The 19,274-nt window shown below is 53.6% G+C and overlaps 1 protein-coding gene across 1 annotated transcript in view; it reads left to right on the top strand.

The window, feature by feature from the left end:
* Nucleotides 1-8,483: 8,483 nt before the first annotated feature.
* The window catches only part of FAM131A (family with sequence similarity 131 member A), a 28,119-nt gene continuing 17,328 nt past the window's right edge, over nt 8,484-19,274 (top strand). Inside the window, exon 1 of the mRNA XM_026650164.1 lies at nt 8,484-8,558. The gene's annotated coding sequence lies outside the window, so the exon portion shown is untranslated. The remainder of the gene's footprint in view (nt 8,559-19,274) is intronic.

Genomic DNA, 19,274 nt, shown 5'->3' with positions numbered 1-19,274 from the left:
GGCTGGTTGCGTTCCCCTTTGTCGGCTCCCAAACAAAAGCTGCTCTCACAAGCCATCATCCAGTCATTTTCCCCGTTGTGCCATTCAGCCGGGTAATCGCGGGGTCATTAAAATCGCCTGTTAGCATGACTGTCCCCGTGGCGTTTGCTGCTTAGACGCTCTGAGTCCCGGAGCTTGACCCCTACCGGACCGGGAGGGTTCCTGTTACCTAGCAACTTGTAACCAAACTGTGTCCGCTTTGGTAAGCTTAGGCTGTGTCACTAGCTCCCCTCCCCATCTGTTGGTTTGTTTCACTTGTTGCATTGGGTCTGAAACCAAAGTGACAGGCTCCTCCGGGGCAGGGGATCTCTTCTACTCGGGGCGTACAGCTCCGAGCACGGTCGGGCCTGGATCGCGCAGCTGTCCCCGCCGGGGGATAATCTTTGGGTTCCTTGTTAGGTAGCGAGCGATTCCCCCGCCACCCTCCCCCATGCTGATGTAACCTTTCCTTCCTGTCGAGTTTGGAGTCGTCACCGTATCCAATTGATTTTTATCATCTCACCACGCAGGCACGAGTGATGAGCTTTGCTCCCCCTGGCAAGCATTCCAGCTAAGCCCTTTTTTGGCCTTAAGCTTCCACTCTAGCATTAGCATCTGGCCGGTTGTCACTCCCCTTGCTACGAGCTCCGTTTAGCTGACAGCTGGCCTTCGCTTGGCACAGGGCCGGGCCTCGCCATGTGCTCTTAGCCTGGCCTCTGGAATTGTCACGCTTCCCCACACAAGGCAATGCACGCTGGGAGTGACACACGGCTGGCTGGGTGGAGTCTGAGGGCAAGGGCCTGATTCTGCTCCCACTGAAATCAACGGTACAACTCCCAGGGACTTCAGGTGGAGAGCAGGATACAGCCTGGTGTGGGAGCTAGACACCTCATCTAGGGGAACCTCCGGCTGGGGTGTGGGTCGGGAAACGCTGGCTGGGGCGTGGACCTTACTGGACAGGCTGTTCCGAGAGAAGGAGGCTGCTCCTTTCTCGTCTCCCTGTCCCATGAGTGATCCAGCCCCTAACACAGAAACGCTGAAACCTCCCGACTGGCCCAGCCCCTGCCTACGTCACAACGACTGTATGGTGTGTGCTCACACGTGCCACACTCAGTCACGCTCACTAGCACGGCACACTTACTGCACCCACAGTTAGATCAAATCCCCGTTCACTAATGTAGCAGCAGCCTGGATACCCGCCGGGGGTCATGGGTACATGGTGTCTTCCGGCAGTATTTAGTCATAGCGGGTGCCCCATTCTGGGTCTTTGGCAGCCGTTGGACTGGCACTGTAATGGCAGGTCTGAGACAGGAAAGGATCCCACCTCATTATTACGGGATCTGTCCCCAGCCCCAGTGCCCAGGGGTCAGGTCCACACCATCAAGGTTGCAGCTTTGTAGGCCCAGAGCAGCGACCAAGGCAGGTGGTTCCTCTGATGTGGCATGGAGACTGAACTGTGCCTCTGCCTGGCTGAGAGGCGCTCCTGGCCAGAATCAGCCAGCCCTGGGGCTGGAGGGTGGTGCAGGAGTGGGGTAGCCAGGAGTGACTCCAAGTGGGCGTGTGAATGTGGAGGCAGGTGTGTTCCAGATGAATTTGTCATGTTCTGTGTGCTTGGGGCAGTGCTGGGGGGGGGGGCATCTGTGACACAACAGAGAGCGGGGCAGATTTGACCTGGGAATGTTGCAGGGGAGTTACATTGGGGATGGGGGACTTCCCTTGAAGGAAGCTACCTGAGCTGTAACCTGAGCCAGGAGGGGGGTTGGGAGAAGTGACACCTTCTGGCCGGGAGACTGGACAAAGGAGAGGAGGAGCTGGGGGGAGGGGGGAGAGAGCTGCTGGAGTTTCAGTTTTGTGCTGGGTGGTGGAACGCAGGGAACCCCAAGGCTGGGGTCTAAGCTCCCTGCCCCCCCAGAAGGACTTGACTGAGGGGTCCTGGTTGTACCTACAAGCCCTGTTTTAGACTATGTTCCTACTGTCCAATAAACCTTCCGTTTTACTGGCTGGCTGAGAGTCACGGTGAATCGCAGGAAGAGGGGTGCAGGGCCCAGACTCCCCCACACTCCGTGACAGGGTCCCAGTGCCTCTCTGTGCTCTGTCCTGCTGCCCACCCCCTCCCCAGCATCTTGGCTCTGATATACCAGCGTGGGGGCCAAATGAGACTTTTCCCGTCCTGGCCCGTTCTGTGCCTCTCTTCTCCTCCCTCCCCCTCCCCGTGTCAGCAGCGGGAGGTCACCTTTGCAGAGTGGTGGGGGGTCAGCCCCTGGCCCTCTCTGCTCTCCAGGCTGCTGTGATTCCAGCACCGGCTGACGCACGTTGCCTCTCCCTGACCCCGCTCCAGCTGGCCACACGTGCCCAGAATCTCTGATGCTGAGGCTGTCCGTGCTGTGCCAGCGGGGAGGCTGCCCCGGGAGGAGGCGTGTGGGAACTGGCACCTGGTTCATGCCCGACACTGGGCAGGAGGCCGTCTCCTGTCACCGCCCCGACGTGTGCTCATCAGAAAAACTCGCTGCGCCGGAGGCGCCGTCGCCCCCCTGGAATATTAATGGCTCCATGGTGGGAACATTGTGTCCCTCGAATGGAACAGGCTGTAGCAGGATGCGCTTTCCTTGGAAGGAATCCTGGCTGGAAGGCACGTTCCCCCCGCCCCCATGCAGTGAGGCTGCCCCTCACCCTTGACCTGGGGGGCCCACAGCCTCCTCCCAGCCCCCACTGTATCCATCCCACCGCACCTGCAAGGCCCAGAGCCTCTTCCCTGCCCCCACTGCCTTCTCCTTGCCCCACCCCACAGGGCTTAGTGTCTTGTCACCCCTCCCTCCTTCACTCCACTCCCCCCGCCATGGCCCAGTGCCCCCCTCTCCCCTAAAGGGTTCAGTGCATCTTCCCCCCCTTCCATATCTTCAGTGCCTCCAGCCCGCCATGGCCTGCAGGGCTCAGAGCTTCTTCCCTCCCTCCCTCCCTCTTCTAATCCCGCCTCTCCCCAAGAGATCAGTGCATCCTCCCATCCCCACCCTGCAGGGCTCAGGACCTCTCTCCCCTCTCCTGCTGCCCATAGTGTTTGGTGCCTCCTCTCTCCCCTCCCTTCCTCCCCATGGCCTGCAGGGCTCGGCCCCTCTCCTGGAGGGGATGAACAGGCGGTTCAGGGCGCAGGATTGTCTAGGATCAAGCACACGACAAATCAAGGCCTGTCTCCAGAACTTCTGCCAAAAACACCCTACCCCTCCCTGCTCTGCTCCTGACCCCCAGCTCTGGCTGTGCCCTGCTCCCCTCCCTGCCATGGCAACCCCATCTCTCTAGCCCCTAGCATCCCAGCCGGCATGCACCCCCAGTCACTAGTGCAATGCAGCCACTGCTGGGGTGGAACAGGGGAAGTGAAGAAGAATCCTGTATCCTGAAGCAGACAGGCTACCCTTACGAGAGCTGGGCGTTGGCCGGGTCTGTGGAGATACTGCCCCAATGACCAGCTGTCCAGCGAGCCGGTGCCTCCTAGCGCCGGGCTGGGGGCACCGACTGAATGGAAGGGTGCCCTTTGCTGAGTCACCCCTCCCTGTTTCTGCAGCGGGCTGGTCCTTGGAGGTCTCCCATCCAAACTTCAACCAGGCCTGCCACTGCTTAGCGCAGATGGGCTCCTGGTGGTTTGCCTGCCTTCCTTTCTTTTGGGCCGTGAGCCCGGTGCACTGCCAGCCAGCATGGCACCTGCCCAGGGTCCTCGGCTCTGCTCCTGATTCGCCACGGTAGCATGGAGCGGTAACGCCCCGTGGGGGAAAAAATACCCCAGCCACGGCCATCCGTGCCCAAGGGTCGCCTGCCAGGGGGCCAGGAACTGCAGCCAAACCCAAGCAACGAGCCCTGTGCTGCTCCTGTGGGATGCAGCCGAGCTTCTGGGAAAAGGGGAGCACCTGGCTTTGGCTAATGCAATTCCATCTCCCCAGCTTCCAGGCACCTCTGCTCTTCCCCGCTCTAGTACAGCAGCTCCCCAGCGGTGGGTCATGGGAAGAGTGGAAGTGGGTCGTGTGAGCCCCAAAGGCACTCTTCCCCCTCTGCCCCGTGCTCTCACTTCCCCTGGTGCAGCAGCAGCTGTGCAGAGGAAGTGTCGGGTGCCAGGGAGTGGACCGTCAGCAGCCTGGCAGTGATCATGGCCCAGCTGGGGGCATGGCTGGGGAGAGCCAAACAGGGCTTGGGCTGAGAAGGGGAGTGGGGAGCAGGGGGTTGGAGGATGGGGGAGGGGAGTGGAGATGGGGGGGCTGGAGGGCCCCCACTTTAAAGGCGCTCTGCAGCCTGGTATGACAGCCCCTAGCAAGCCCTAGTTGTTTTCTCTTTCTGTATATGTCAATAGGATCCCCCAAAAGACACAACGCAGCCGGTGGGTCACCTTAGTAAAAAGTTTGGGAACTGCTGCTCTAAGAGGCAGCGCTGTCTAGTGGTTTGAGCACAGGACTGGAATCGGCTCCTGCTTTCGCCTGGGTAACTCGGGAGTGACCCCACTGGTGTCACTGCAAGGAGCCAAGCCCGGGAAAAGAGGAAGGGTTAATAACATGGACAGAAGCGTGTCGGTGCTTGTGGGAGAAGCGGGCAAATCCGGGCGTGAAGGTGGCATTGCTGGCGAAATGGAAGGGGCTGGGGTCTCACCTCCAGCCCCGGGATGAGAACCTTCCTCTTGCTCTGCCTGGCCTGTGGGTCTAAACGTTCCAGCGAGGGGTGCCCCTGGGCTGCGCGGACAAAGAGAAAGCAGTGCATGCTGGGAAATGCAGTCCCTGGGTTTCAGCTCCCCATGCACGCTGAGCTCTCTTGTGGGCCCCGTTGGAGTACGGTGTGGGCTGCAGCTGGTCCGATGCAGCGTTCTGGGCCTCTAAGCAAGACAGACCTAGAGCGGGGAATAGCTAGATTTTCCTTCTTCGCTGCTGTATAAAGCCAGGCCTTTGCCTCTTGGGTGGAAGATGTTCCACGCTAGTGGGGCAGACCTCAACCGAGACTTCACTGCAGCACCTCCCCAAGGACTTCATTGACTGCGTGGCTGGCTTTGTGGGAGTGTCGAAGGCTCCGGCCAGGATCAGGGCCCCATGGTGCTGGGTGCTGCACAGACACGCCAGCCCTGCCCTGAAGAATTTACAACCCAGTGAAAAGCTGGGGGCCGTGACTGTGTCGAGCAGGAGGAGGGAGTAGTGACCTCCCAGAGCAGATCAGTGAAGGCGTTAGCCTGGGCTGAATTAACACTAGGAAAACCAGACTGGTGTTGTCAGGCCGTGGGGCAGGTTAACCTCCCATGGCTCATGCCTGCTATCTCTAGGTCTCTTTTTGTGCCTGCAGGGTGAGATGCATCCCGGGCGCGGAGAGGAGGCACAAGGCCTGGGCACCGCTTATGACTTGTGCTGGCCCCTCTGCGCCGGGTGAATTACTCCCCTGAATTACTGGCCTGGTTTGCAGCAAACAGTCCCGAAGTGTCAGGTACAATGTTCCCTACACTTCTCCAGGGAGGGAAACTCTGCTTGTGCTCTGGGGGCTCTGTGCTTTACATAGTGACCCAGGCAGCTTTGTAAACGAACGCACAAAATTGTCCCCAGGTCCCCCTTCATCGGCAGAATCCACATGACGCTAAGACGCAGCAGGCGGAGGCAAAGGGCTGCTCTCGGCGCTGCCTGGGGAAGCCTCACGCTGGGATTCTGCTCTGCTCCCTGTCCGTGCAGGACGGGGACTTCCCCATGGAGCGGAGGGGGAGGGTACGCAACCCATCAATCCCATCCTCCTTTACTTACCTGCCAAGTCCTTGTGTCTGGACCCATGGGTTTTCCTGCCACCTGTGATGACATCCGCAGCCTAAGCTGGAGGCTTCCTCTGGTTCATTTGAGGGGGTCTGGGATGACGTCAGCTCTTGCAGGGGAACCCAGAGCCCTTCTAGTCAGGTCTTGGCAGGTACATAGAGAGGACATGGGTTTTTCAGCCCTTTTGTTCTGCAGTGTAACAGATGCCATGAACAGGAACCTGTTCAAGTCACTGGCAAAATTCTTAATGGGAGCAGAATCAGGGCCTTAAAGTGCTTAAAAACCAATTCCAAACCGCCCTTGTAAATAAGAGAATGTAGTAGCGTCCCCTGGTGGGAGCCCAGCATCCGACCTCTGTGTGTCGGGGGAGGCAGCCCCACCCCAAACTTCATGCCTTTTTAGCAAAGAGCAGTGAGTGTGAGGATCAGGCCCTTGTCATTTCACACTTGCAGTGAGTTTGGGACGGTCTCAGACACACACTGGAGAGAATCCTGGCCACAGCGTGCCGAGTATGGCATTCCAGTCCATCCTGACCCGGGTGGTGCCTTGTCACCCGTTGATGTGGACACAGCTCGGAGATAGAAACCCCCCAACCAAAACCACAGCGCCTCTGAAAGTTCCAAGCAGGCCACGTGAGGATGGGGCTGGGACGGCAGTGTGCCGGGGTCTCTGCTGGAATAGCATGCTGAGGAGGGCCTGGCTCACAGACCCCGGGGTGACATTCACCCTGAGGCAGAGGGCCAGTGCACCACCTACTCACCGCTTACGCTCTGTAGCCTAGTAGAGCTACGTGGCCCTCCTGAGATAGAAACACGTGTGACCCACTGGTGGGTGAGTGCGTGGTCAGTCCCCTTTCGTGCCTGATCCACGAAGAATGAGAGCCTGTTCCAGCCCCCGCCGGGGAGCCTGGAATCCAGTTGCATGCGTAACTTTGAGGGTCCCAGTTCGACCCCTGGTGTTTTGACCAGGATGGCAGCTGTCACAAATGCCTTTTATTATAAGTATTACGGTAGGGCGTAGGGGCCCCAATCCCACTGCGCTAGGTGCTATGCAACCATATAACAAAGGGAGGGTCCTGCCCCCGAAAGCGTGCCGATCTAAGCGGAAGAGACAACAGGTGGCTGCAGTAAACAGGCGGACAGGGGAACAATGAGACGTTTGGGATGAGCAGCGCACCAGCAGCCTGATCGTTTACGTTCCATCCGGTTGATACAAGAGAGAACAGTACAATTAGTGCCGACAGTGCGTCTGCTAGGAAATCCGGCAGTCCCGTTCGGGTGTGTCTGTGCACGGCAGCCTGCGTGTGAGTGCGTGTGCATTCGCACATGTAGGGCCTTTATGCTGTTCTCTTTTGCTAGAAGAGAGGAATTCACTCCCTCTGAGTGGCAGGTTTGTTCAAGGTTCCACGCACAACACCGCCCCCCATGTTAAGGGTTTGCTGCTCTGGGGCTTACATGGCACTGCGTTGGGGTGAACTTCACCAGACGGACTCACAAAATCCGGGGGGATAACCCTGGGGAAATGCAAAAGAACAGCCTTGGATTCCGTGCTGCAAATACCAGTGCAAAATCCCACCCCCTTTAACACGTGGGCTGAAACCCACAAGGAGGTCCGTGCACCGAGGTCCCTCTTTGAGGGACACTTAGAAGGTGGATTGACATAGCTACGTTGGTTGGAGGTCTGTGAAAAAAACACACTGCTGATGACACATTTATACTGACCTAAGCCCCAGTGTAGATGCAGCTTTGTTAATGGAAGAAGGAAGGCTTCCATCGACTAAGGTTCTGTTTACACGAGAAACGCTGTAGTGGAGCAGCTATACTACAGCCGCAGAAGGTGGTTCTTGGGTCACTGCTGTAAATCCACCACTCCAAGAGGTGGTAGCCAGGTTGATGGAAGAATTTTTTTTTTTACCTAGGGATATCTCCCCCAGGGCTTAGGTCAGCTTAATTACATCCCGTTTTTCACAGTCCTGAGTGAGGGAGTGAAGCGGATCTATCTCTGTAGTGTAGATCATCCCCTAGCTACGGTCATTCGGGGATGTGGTGTCCCTACACGGACGGAAAAACCCATCCCCCTTCCCCAGCAGTGTCTGCACTACAGGCTTATGCTGGCCTAGCTATGCCGGTATCGTCTCCGGGTGTAGACACAGCTGGGCCTCCATGGTGGTTTAGTGCCTGTTAATACTTGAACTAAAACATTAAACCAGTCTCTCCTCTCCTCTTCTCATTGCTTCTAGTCCCCTGGGGAACAAAAAGGAATTCCCCCTCTGTGCTTTTCTGGTCCCACTGGGATGACTACCATTAACCCCTCTTTGTCACTGCCCGCCGCCTCCTGATAGCGCTCGGAGACCTTAGAAGGAGGCTCGCGGGTAACAACGGGGTGACATTTACATACATAGCCTGGGATTCCTTAAAGGGAAGAATCAACCCCCGCCATTGCCCAGGATCGGAGTGATCTGGTCCCAGCAGAAAGCACAGAGCCAGAGTCGGTGGTGCAGAGCAGAGGGGACCCAGCCAGCGTCCTGCCCACGGCAGTCACTTTCCTGGAGGGAGCAGTGCAGTTTTAGAGTCCCCAGGGGCAGAGGGCCCCGCAGCAGGGCTAGGCTCTCAGAGGCTGACGTTTCTCTGTGCTCTCCCCGCAGTGGCTGTGGACACGACTTTGCATGTGGAGTGGAATGAGGTGAAGGCCCTGCCTGCCCTCTCGCCCTTGGGGAGCACCAGGACGTCGCTGGTCCACAGGCTGGTTCGGCAGAGCTCAGTGGACAGCCAGGACTCTCTCGAGGTGCCACGGTTCTCATCCCTCTACCTTTGGGGACGGGGGGTGCTCCATAGGTGAAATGAGCTGTGAGTGGGCATGTGGGTCTATGGGGCAGCTGTTTGGGGCAGGGGGAGATGGGGAGGAGGGCCATGTGCGTAGCTTCTCTGCTTTTCCGATTCAATTGAAAGCCAGTTGCCGGTTAGCTAGCGGTTCTCTCAAGGCCCCAGCTGCTGGAGTCAGGCCTATCGATCACGTAAGTCTCACGTCAGCCCTACTTACGTGGCACATAGGCCTTGTGGGATGAAAACAGCACCTGGGCTTTGGCCGGGACTGCCACCATCAGGATAGACCCACAATAGCAACACTTCACCCTTTGCCAGTGCCTTGCAGCTGAAGATCCCAGAGTGCTTTGCAACCCGAGAACGAGCCTCACCTTGCAACCTTCCCCCGGGACACGGTGGCAGCGGTAGGCCGATATTGGAGGAGAGGAAACGGAGGCCCGGAGGGAATAAGGCCCCCGTTTTCCACCGTAGCATCCAAATATCAGTGGCTTGTTTTGCAGTCGTGGCTAAGAGACTTGCTCAAGGTCAGGCCCAGAGCGTGCAGCTTTGCCAGCCCAGCACCAGTCCACCCTTGCGTGGCTCGGAGATCCCAGGGTAACTATCGACTGTGTGATACATCAGAAATCTTTATTGGCGTGACAGGCAACGGTAGGACCTTTGGGCAGGGAGGAGCTGGCTGCAGGGGGACATTACTGAATTCCAGTCATCTCCTCCCCTGGCCTTTCATTTCAGGGCCTCCCACATCTCACGGCTGCCTGGTTTAACTTTCCGCCTAAGGCTGCTGTATCCCTGGGACTTGCTGAGGTGGTGTCTACACTGCACGTGAAGATGTGCTTATAGCACGGGTAGGCATCCCTGTGCTAGCTTTAACCTAGGCCACGATAGTAGTGGAGATGTCCATCCAAGGCCTCATGATAGTCCCCGTCCCGCTGCTGTGACCAGGTCCAACCAGACAACTGGCTGTCCCCTTTGACCTTGTCTGCTGGAGTATTTTGCCACTGTGAGCACCACTGCAGCTCCCAAGCGCACCGTGCACCACGCTCACGTCACCGGGCAATTGCGCGCGCTCTGGGGAGCAAAGCGGCCTCCGCTGCCATGTCCCTCGGCACCGTTGCAGGGCCAGCATGCCCAGGAATAGCAGGCATTGTAGCGCCCGCCAGTCGGTCTTCCCGGCGCAATTCCACAATGCTCCTGTCCCGCTTTTAGTGGTTGCTTTGACAACTTGGTGCCCCTTGAATTTCCCCCGTATTTCCTCTCTGCCCCCCATGTCTTTGTCTTGCTCCCCTTTGCCCCACTCAAGTTTTCCTCCAACCCCCACTCTGGCTCCTCTCTGCCCTGCTGTCCCTCTCCCTGTGCTCAGTGACCCTAGAGAACCCTGCCTAGGGCTTAGTCCCCACTGCCTGTGGCCATGAGTGAGTCCTGCTCTGTCCGTCTCCCTGCCCGGTCTCTAGCCGTATCTGCAGCGCAGGGCTCTGCTCCTTGCATCTGTGATGGGTTGGGGATCACCCACACCCATAAGGGGTTCTGTCACCGCCCGTCTTGTAACTTTGGGTGCTGAACTGCTTTGCTGTTATGGCTCAGAGCATGACACCCACAGCTGGTCCACAAGTATAAAGGTCACATCTTGGCTTCCACCGGCCTCGTTACACCTTGCGGGGTGACCCCAACAGCCCTTCCGGTCCCAAGTCTCCCCAGATCCGTCTAACCTGAGTTCTTAATGACCAGACACTCCTATTTTCCCCTCTGGCTCACCGGCCCCCAGTGAACAGTTCGCTTTGGGGGACACATGCTCTCAACGGTTTGCGCAAAGGAGAGCTGCTAGACGTAAAAATAAAAAGTTTACTTAATAAAAAAATCCCGGGTTCAAAGACGAGCTAGTGAGGAAAACCAAACCCAGGCAAGTAACACAGGGAATTAACAGACACACAACTCCAGGCTTCACATTTCTGTGTTAGTTAAAGTCTCTTTTCTAATACAAGTTATCTATTGCCTCTGCACAGTTTCATAGAATATCAGGGTTGGAAGGGACCTCAGGAGGTCATCTAGTCCAACCCCCTGCTCAAAGCAGGACCAATCCCCAACTAAATCATCCCAGCCAGGGCTTTGTCAAGCCTGACCTTAAAAACCTCCAAGGAAGGAGATTCCACCACCTCCCTAGGGAACCCATTCCAGTGCTTCACCACCCTCCTAGTGAAATAGTGTTTCCTAATATCCAACCTAGACCTCCCCCACTGCACTTTGAGACCATTGCTCCTTGTTCTGTCATCTGCCACCACTGAGAACAGCCGAGCTCCATCCTCTTTGGAACCCCCCCTCAGGTAGTTGAAAGCAGCTATCAAATCCCCCCTCATTCTTCTCTTCTGGAGACTAAACAATCTCAGTTCCCTCAGCCTCTCCTCATAAGTCATGTGCTCCAGACCCCTAATCATTTTTGTTGCCCTCCGCTGGACTCTTTCCAATACTTCCACATCCTTCTTGTAGTGTGGGGCCCAAAACTGGACACAGTACTCCAGATGAGGCCTCACCAATGTCGAATAAAGGGGAACGATCACGTCCCTCGATCTGCTGGCAGTGCCCCTACTTATACAGCCCAAAATGCCATTAGCCTTCTTGGCAACAAGGGCACACTGTTGACTCATATCCAGCTTCTCGTCCACTGTGACCCCTAGATCCTTTTCTGCAGAACTGCTACCTAGCCATTCGGTCCCTAGTCTGTAGCAGTGCATAGGATTCTTTCGTCCTAAGTGCAGGACTCTGCACTTGTCCTTGTTGAACCTCATCAGGTTTTTTTTGGCCCAATCCTCTAATTTGTCTAGGTCCCTCTATATCTGATTCCTACCCTCCAGCGTATCTACCACGCCTCCCAGTTTAGTGTCATCTGCAAACTTGCTGAGAGTGCAGTCCACACCATCCTCCAGATCATTAATAAAGATATTAAACAAAACTGGCCCCAGGACCGACCCTTGGGGCACTCCGCTTGAAACCGGCTGCCAACTAGACATGGAGCCATTGATCACTACCCGTTGAGCCCGACGATCTAGCCAGCTTTCTATCCACCTTACAGTCCATTCATCCAGCCCATACTTCTTTAACTTGGCGGCAAGAATACTGTGGGAGACCGTATCAAAAGCTTTGCTAAAGTCAAGGAATAACACATCCACTGCTTTCCCCTCATCCACAGAGCCAGTTATCTCATCATAGAAGGCAATTAGGTTAGTCAGGCACGACTTGCCCTTGGTGAATCCATGCTGACTGTTCCTGATCACTTTCCTCTCCTCTAAGTGTTTCATAATTGATTCCTTGAGGACCTGCTCCATGATTTTTCCAGGGACTGAGGTGAGGCTGACTGGCCTGTAGTTCCCCGGATCCTCCTCCTTCCCTTTTTTAAAGATGGGCACTACATTAGCCTTTTTCCAGTCATCCGGGACCTTCCCCGATCGCCATGAGTTTTCAAAGATGATGGCCAATGGCTCCGCAATCACATCCGCCAACTCCTTTAGCACCCTCGGATGCAGCGCATCCGGCCCCATGGATTTGTGCTCATCCAGTTTTTCTAAATAGTCCTGAACCACTTCTTTCTCCACAGAGGGCTGGTCACCTCCTCCCCATACTGTGCTGCCCAGTCCAGCAGTCTGGGAGCTGACCTTGTTTGTGAAGACAGAGGCAAAAAAAGCATTGAGTACATTAGCTTTTTCCACATCCTCTGTCACTAGGTTGCCTCCCTCATTCAGTAAGGGGCCCACACTTTCCTTGACTTTCTTCTTGTTGCTAACATACCTGAAGAAACCCTTCTTGTTACTCTTAACATCTCTTGCTAGCTGCAACTCCAAGTGCGATTTGGCCTTCCTGATTTCACTCCTGCATGCCTGAGCGATATTTTTATACTCCTCCCTGGTCATTTGTCCAATCTTCCACTTCTTGTAAGCTTCTTTTTTGCGTTTAAGGTCAGCAAGGATTTCACTGTTAAGCCAAGCTGGTCGCCTGCCATATTTACTATTCTTTCTACACGTCGGGATGGTTTGTTCCTGCAACCGCAATAAGGATTCTTTAAAATACAGCCAGCTCTCCTGGACCCCTTTGCCCTTCATGTTATTTTCCCAGGGGATCCTGCCCATCCGTTCCCTGAGGGAGTCAAAGTCTGCTTTTCTGAAGTCCAGGGTCCGTATTTTGCTGCTCTCCTTTCTTCCTTGTGTCAGGATCCTGAACTCGACCATCTCATGGTCACTGCCTCCCAGGTTCCCATCCACTTTTGCTTCCCCTACTAATTCTTCCCTGTTTGTGAGCAGCAGGTCAAGAAAAGCTCTGCCCCTAGTTGGTTCCTCCAGTACTTGCACCAGGAAATTGTCCCCTACACTTTCCAAAAACTTCCTGGATTTTCTGTGCACCGCTGTATTGCTCTCCCAGCAGATATCAGGGTGATTAAAGTCTCCCATGAGAACCAGGGCCTGCGATCTAGCAACTTCTGTTAGTTGCTGGAAGAAAGCCTCGTCCACCTCATCCCCCTGGTCTGGTGGTCTATAGCAGACTCCGACCACGACATCACCCTTGTTGCTCACACTTCTCAACTTTATCCAGAGACTCTCAGGTTTTTCTGCAGTTTCATACCGGAGCTCTGAGCAGTCATACTCCTCTCTTACATACAATGCAACTCCCCCACCTTTTCTGCCCTGCCTGTCCTTCCTGAACAGTTTATATCCATCCATGACAGTACTCCAGTCATGTGAGTTATCCCACCAAGTCTCTGTTATTCCAGTCGCATCATAGTTCCCTGACTGTGCCAGGACTTCCAGTTCTCCCTGCTTGTTTCCCAGGCTTCTTGCATTTGTGTATAGGCACTTAAGATAACTCATCGATCGTCCCTCTTTCTCCGTATGAGACAGGAGTCCTCCCCCTCTTGCGCTTTCCTGCTCTTGCTTCCTCCCAGGATCCCATTTCCCCACTTACCTCAGGGCTTTGGTCTCCTTCCCCCGGTGAACCTAGTTTAAAGCCCTCCTCACTAGGTTAGCCAGCCTGCTTGCGAAGATGCTCTTCCCTCTCTTCGTTAGGTGGAGCCCGTCTCTGCCTAGCACTCCTCCTTCTTGGAACACCATCCCATGGTCGAAGAATCCAAAGCCTTCTCTCCGACACCACCTTTCCCCCCCATCCCCCTCTTTCTCCTGGCATGGTGACTCTATTATTCAGAGTAAACTCCCTCCTTCCTTAGGTTTCCAAGACTGGGGGTTTCTTGTCAGTTTCAATGTCTTTCCATTAACTTGAATGGTCCCCCATTGTCTGTTCCTGGCTGGACAATGGGTCATTGCTTGGAGCCAGTTTCGTGGCAACATCTGGCTTGGGAGAAGCCCCCCCTTCTGGGAGGTGTGTGTGAAATTGTAGAACAAGTCATGAGTTTAGTACTTTATATACATAGATGGATCACACAATCTGTATCCATATCTTAGAATACCCATCAGGCTCAGAACACCACAGGCTTTCATAAAAGACTTCACCGACTGCACTTTTCTAGTACAATAACGTTGTGTGCAATACATTGGTTCAGTGACTTACTCTTTGGAGTTCAGACCCCCTGGTTTCCCCTTGGGGTGTCTGGCCCCTGATTGTCACAGCAGCCTCTCTGTGGTTAGAGTGCTGGGGGATTATAGCTCCCCCAGGTGTAGAAATGGGTGCCCAAAATCAGGGGTATCTGGGCCAAGCTAGGAGGCTGAGTGGGTCTGCACACACTCCCCCCCCCCCCCCCCCCCCCCCCACCCCCCCAATGTACTTACATTGCCTGAACCACCCGTGGACCGCCGCAGCCGTGTCCCCCGTGCTACTGAGACCTGAAAACGTAAGAGTGGGGAAGGGTCCTTGCCCCGATCCCCTTGTAAATCCACTTACCCCCCCTTGCTGCTCCAGCACACACTCTTCCTCCCTGTCACCCTGAGCAGCAATATATCCCCCCAGGCCCCAACTGCGCTAGGTCAGGGAAGGAAGGGAATGTCTCCTCTCCAGACCCAGCCAAAACCAGCCACATGTGCAGATGGATGCTATATAAAAATAGGACACGCAGTGTAGCTGCAGCTTGTATGGGCTGTGACTGGACCAGTGCTAGGGAAATCTGGGTGTCCTTGTTCTGCTCTGGTTTCTGCACCTTCCTCCATGCAGTTCCTTCCCCCGGATCCAGTCAGCCCCACATGCCCCCCGCTCTGCTGAAAACTCTCCTGATTTGACAATAAATCCGGTCCCTTGCCTTGGAGTAATTCATAGATTCCCAGGCCAGAAGGGACCATTGTGGTCATCTAGTGTGGCCTCCTGTATCACACAGGCCAGAGGACTTACTGCAATCATTCCTAGAGCAGATCTGCTAGAAAAATACATCCAATGGTGGTTTAACAATTGTCAGGGATGAAGACTCCACCATGACCCTTGGTCAGTTTTTCTAACGGTTAATTAGCCTCATTGTTAAAAATGTATGCCTTATTTCCAGGCTGAATTTGTCTAGCTTTAACTTCCAGCCATTGGATTGTGTTGTATCTTGTTCTGCTAGATTGAAGACCCCATTATTAAATGTTTGTTCCCCATTTAATTAAGTCACCCCTTAACCATCTCTTTGTTAAGATAAATCGATTGAGCTCCTCGAGTCTCTCACTATAAATCATGTTTTCTAATCCTTGAATCATTCTTGTGGCTCTTCTCTGAACCCTCTCCAATTTATCAACATCCTCCTTGACTTGTGGGCACCAGAACTGGACACAGGATTCCAGCAGCGGTCGCACCAGCGCCAAATTGTGAGGTAAAATAACCTCTCTACTCCTCAAGATTATCCTGGTCATGCATCCTAGGATCACATTCTTTTGGCCACAGAGTCACACTGGGAGCTCACGTTCAGCTGATTAGCTACCACAACCCCCAAAGCTTTTTCCGAGTCTCTGCTTCCCAGGCAAGAGACCCATCCTCGCCTCTGTTCTTTGTTCCCAGATCTATATACAGTTTCTACATGTCGCTGTATTAAAAGGCATATGGTTTGCTTGCATCCAGTTTACCAAGCGATCCAGATCGCTCCGAATCAGTATCCAGTCCCCTCGTCATTTACCACTCCCTTGGATTTTTGTGTCATCTGCCAACTTTATCAGTGATGGTTTTGTTTTCTTTCAGATCATCGATAAAAATGTTCAATAGCGTAGGGCCAAGAACCAATCCCTGCAGGACCTCACTGAAAACACACCCACTTGGGGATGATTTGACACTTTGGACCTATCGGTTAGCCATTTCAAAATCCATTGAATGTGCAACACGTTAATTTTATATTGTTTTAATTTTTTTAATCAAAATGTACTTTAGAGAAGTCTTAAGTATATTGTCACAAACACAACAAGGAGTCAAGACTAACAGATTTATTTGGGCATAAGCTTTCGTGGGTAAAAAACCTCCCTTCTTCAGATTGTGTCAACACTGATATTACCTTTATCAATCAGACTTGTAATCTCATAAAAAACATTGTTAGTTTAACAGGATCTATTTTTCATAAACCCATGTTGATTTGCATTAATTACATGAACACCCCCCCACTTTAATTCTTTATTAATCGAGTCCCATATCAGCTGCTCCATTATCTTGCCTGGGATTGATGTCAGGCTGACAGGCCTATAATTACTTGGGCCATCCCATTCACCCTTTTTAAAAATTGGCACAACATTAGCTTTCTTCTAGTCTTCTGGAACTCCCCAGTGCTCCAAGTCTTATTGAAAGTCAACTTTAATGCTCCAGTGAGTTGCTCAGCCAGCTCTTTTAAAACTCTCGGATCTAAGCTATCTGGACCTGCTGATTTTAAAATGTCTGACTTTAGTAGCTTCTTTTTAACATCCTCCACAGATACAGGAATGGAAAGAGTGTTATCCCCATATGATGAGACTGTATTTGTTTTTTTCCCAAATACAGAAGAGAAATATTTATTGAACACTTCTGCCTTTTCTGCATTATTATTGATAATTTTACCGTTTTACCAATACCATTGTCAGGATTCTTTTTGTTCCTAATATTTTTAAAAACAAAACCACAAAACCTTCCTGTTGTCTATAATGCTACTGGCTATACCTTTCTCCTTGTGTCCTTTTGCTTCCCTTATCAATTTTCTACAATTCCTAACTTCTGATTTATATTCATTACTATCAGATTCCCCTTTCTTCCATTTGCGATATATAATTTTATTTTTATAGCTGCCTTCACTTCTCTATGAACCAGGTCTTTTTTTTTTTTTTTTAAACCACCAGAGCCTTCTTCCTCAGGTGTGAGATTGTGTTTTTTGGGGCATCTAGTAAGGTCTTCTTAAATGATTCCCAATTATCATTCAAATTTTTCTGCTTAAATTCTTCCTCCCAGCTGATTTGGCTCATAATTATTTTCAGCTTTGTGTAATTGGCTCTGTTAAAGCACCGTGTATGTGTGTGTAATATGTATATATGTATGTGTATATATGTGTATATATTTTCACTGATCTGGACTTTATTCCACTTGTAAATTGTAAATGTGATCAAGTCATGATCACTTGTACCTGGCTACCCTTAATTTTTAGTTCTGTGACAAGTTCCTCTTTATCTGTTAGGACGAAAGTCGACTATAGAATCCCCCCCCCCGTGTTGGCTGCATCACTTTCTGAGTTAGGAAATTGTCAGCTATAATGTTTAGAACTTCCAAGGATGTTTTAGTACTGGCAGCACGAGAGCTCTAGCATATGTCACTCCCATTGAAGTCCACGGTGATCACGCTGCCTTTTCTCCGACACACGTATAGATAGGTGCATAAGGAGCCGGTTGTCCTGTTTCCTAGTGTGATCTAGTGGGATTAGGTGGGGTGTAGCAGACACCAACTACTGCCTTGAGCTTTATCTGTTAGGACATTGATCCCTTAGCATTCCAGATCATTTTCTTCTGACATGGAGTACAAAGGGGAGAGGAGGAGGATGGGGGAGAGAGATACATAAACGTGGAGCTACTAGGGGGATACTGGACTTCATGGCTCAGCCTCTTTGCTTCCCGTTTCCCCTCATCAGTCTGGATTGTAGGTGGCTTTGTCCTCCGAGTCCCAGACCAGGCTCAGGGCTATAGAGATGGTAGATAAAGTGAATGCCCAAGCGGTGGGTGGGCCCCAGGGGCATTCTCTGCTGCCCAGGAGCACCCTGCTCCGGCCACATAGGTGCTGACTCCGTGGGTGCTCCGGGGCTGGAGCACTGACGGCCGGCAGCCCCCCATCCACTCCCCCTGCCCCCCCCAGCATCTCCTGCCTGCCGGCAGCCCCGCAGATCAGTGCCTCCCCCTCCCTTCCTGTGCCGCCCACCCGCTGTGATCATGTGATCAGCTGTTTTGCGGTGTGCAGAAGGCTGGGGAAGGGGGAGGAGTGAGGACAAGGCACGCTCGGGGAGGGGATGGAAAGGGCCAGGGTGGGGCCTAGGGGAAGGGATGGAATGGAGGCGGAGCCTGGGGCAGAGCTGGGGGTTGGGCCCCCCCGGCACTTTGGAAAGTCTGCACCTGTGTCCTGCCAGACTTCCTTTCTGAGCAGGGGAAAGACCCTGCTGAGCTCTGAACGTGGGTCTAGCATCGAGCTCTGCACGCAGCAACCCCCTGGTTCAGCCATGGGGAAAGCAACCCTTCTGCTGTCCTGTGAGGAGCAGGGCTAACCACGGCGCCCCCAGTAGGGGCTGGGGCAGGCCGAGAGATCTTGGGAGCATGGAAGCGGCTGAAGTCTGTCTCTTTCCCCCAGGTGCAGTCCCTATGATCTTCAGTGGGATTGTGGGTGCTCCACAGCGCTCATCATCTCCCCCTTTGGTGCAGGGGTCTAAATGTGGCTTTAGGAGCCAGCTCTGAGTGTCCAGGTTTGCCAGTGCATGAAGCCCCTTCAGAGCAAGGCAGAGCCTTTTAATGGATGCGTCTGGTATGGCTCTGTGGGTACCCAGGACAGTGAGTCCGCCTGTTCTCCCTCACACTGGAGGCAGGGGGGTACTTGCTTGTGCCAGCTGGGTGTCAGCTGCCTGATGCCTCCAGCCTGGTAGCCCCCGAAGCACCCTCCTTGGGGCAACGCCAGCCCTTCCTTTGTCTTGCAGGCTAACGAGAGGTGCACCCCGCTCCCCGAGCCCCTCTGAAGGGTTCCCTGTAGCGTGCAGCCCCTTATCCACTGAACGCTCCCAGAAACAGCAGGTCTGCTGTGTCCAAGGGGCAAGTGCGCACCCCAGTTGGTAGGATTCAGCTCAGGATCGACTCCTTGCTTAACATCGCAGCACTGAGATAGTCAGAGTGGGCCACGGAGATGTTTAATGTCAAAGATTCAAGAGCGCGTGAGGAAGGATATTGGAAACAAACGCGTAACGCGCTTTCTGGGGGGCCAGGCTGACCTCCCGTCTAAAGCCGTTTACCTCCCCCCCAAAGTCCTCTGCAGCGTTTCAACCAAGGCTGGTTGTGATCCCATTTTCATGGCTGTCCGCACGCAGCCCGGTTATTTCCGAAGTGCAGGCTGATGGGGTGTCTCCCCAAAGTAACCAGGGAGCTAAGCAGAAGGCAGCATCCATTGTGTTTGCTCAGAGTGCTGAATTTACAGCTCAGCAGAGAGACAGGTGAGTAAACATCCCTCGGCTGACAGAAAACTGTTTGTCAACTCGGCTTTGAGACAGACGCGAAACCTTGTGTGCTGTACACGTAATAACTCCTCGCGT

The sequence above is a fragment of the Terrapene carolina genome, unplaced genomic scaffold (assembly GCF_002925995.2).
Source record: "Terrapene carolina triunguis isolate 2854851 unplaced genomic scaffold, T_m_triunguis-2.0 Scaffold88, whole genome shotgun sequence".
Classification (NCBI taxonomy): Eukaryota; Metazoa; Chordata; order Testudines; family Emydidae; genus Terrapene; species Terrapene triunguis.
The sequence above is the reverse complement of the archived record's forward strand: the minus strand, read 5'-3'. Positions and strand labels throughout refer to the sequence as shown.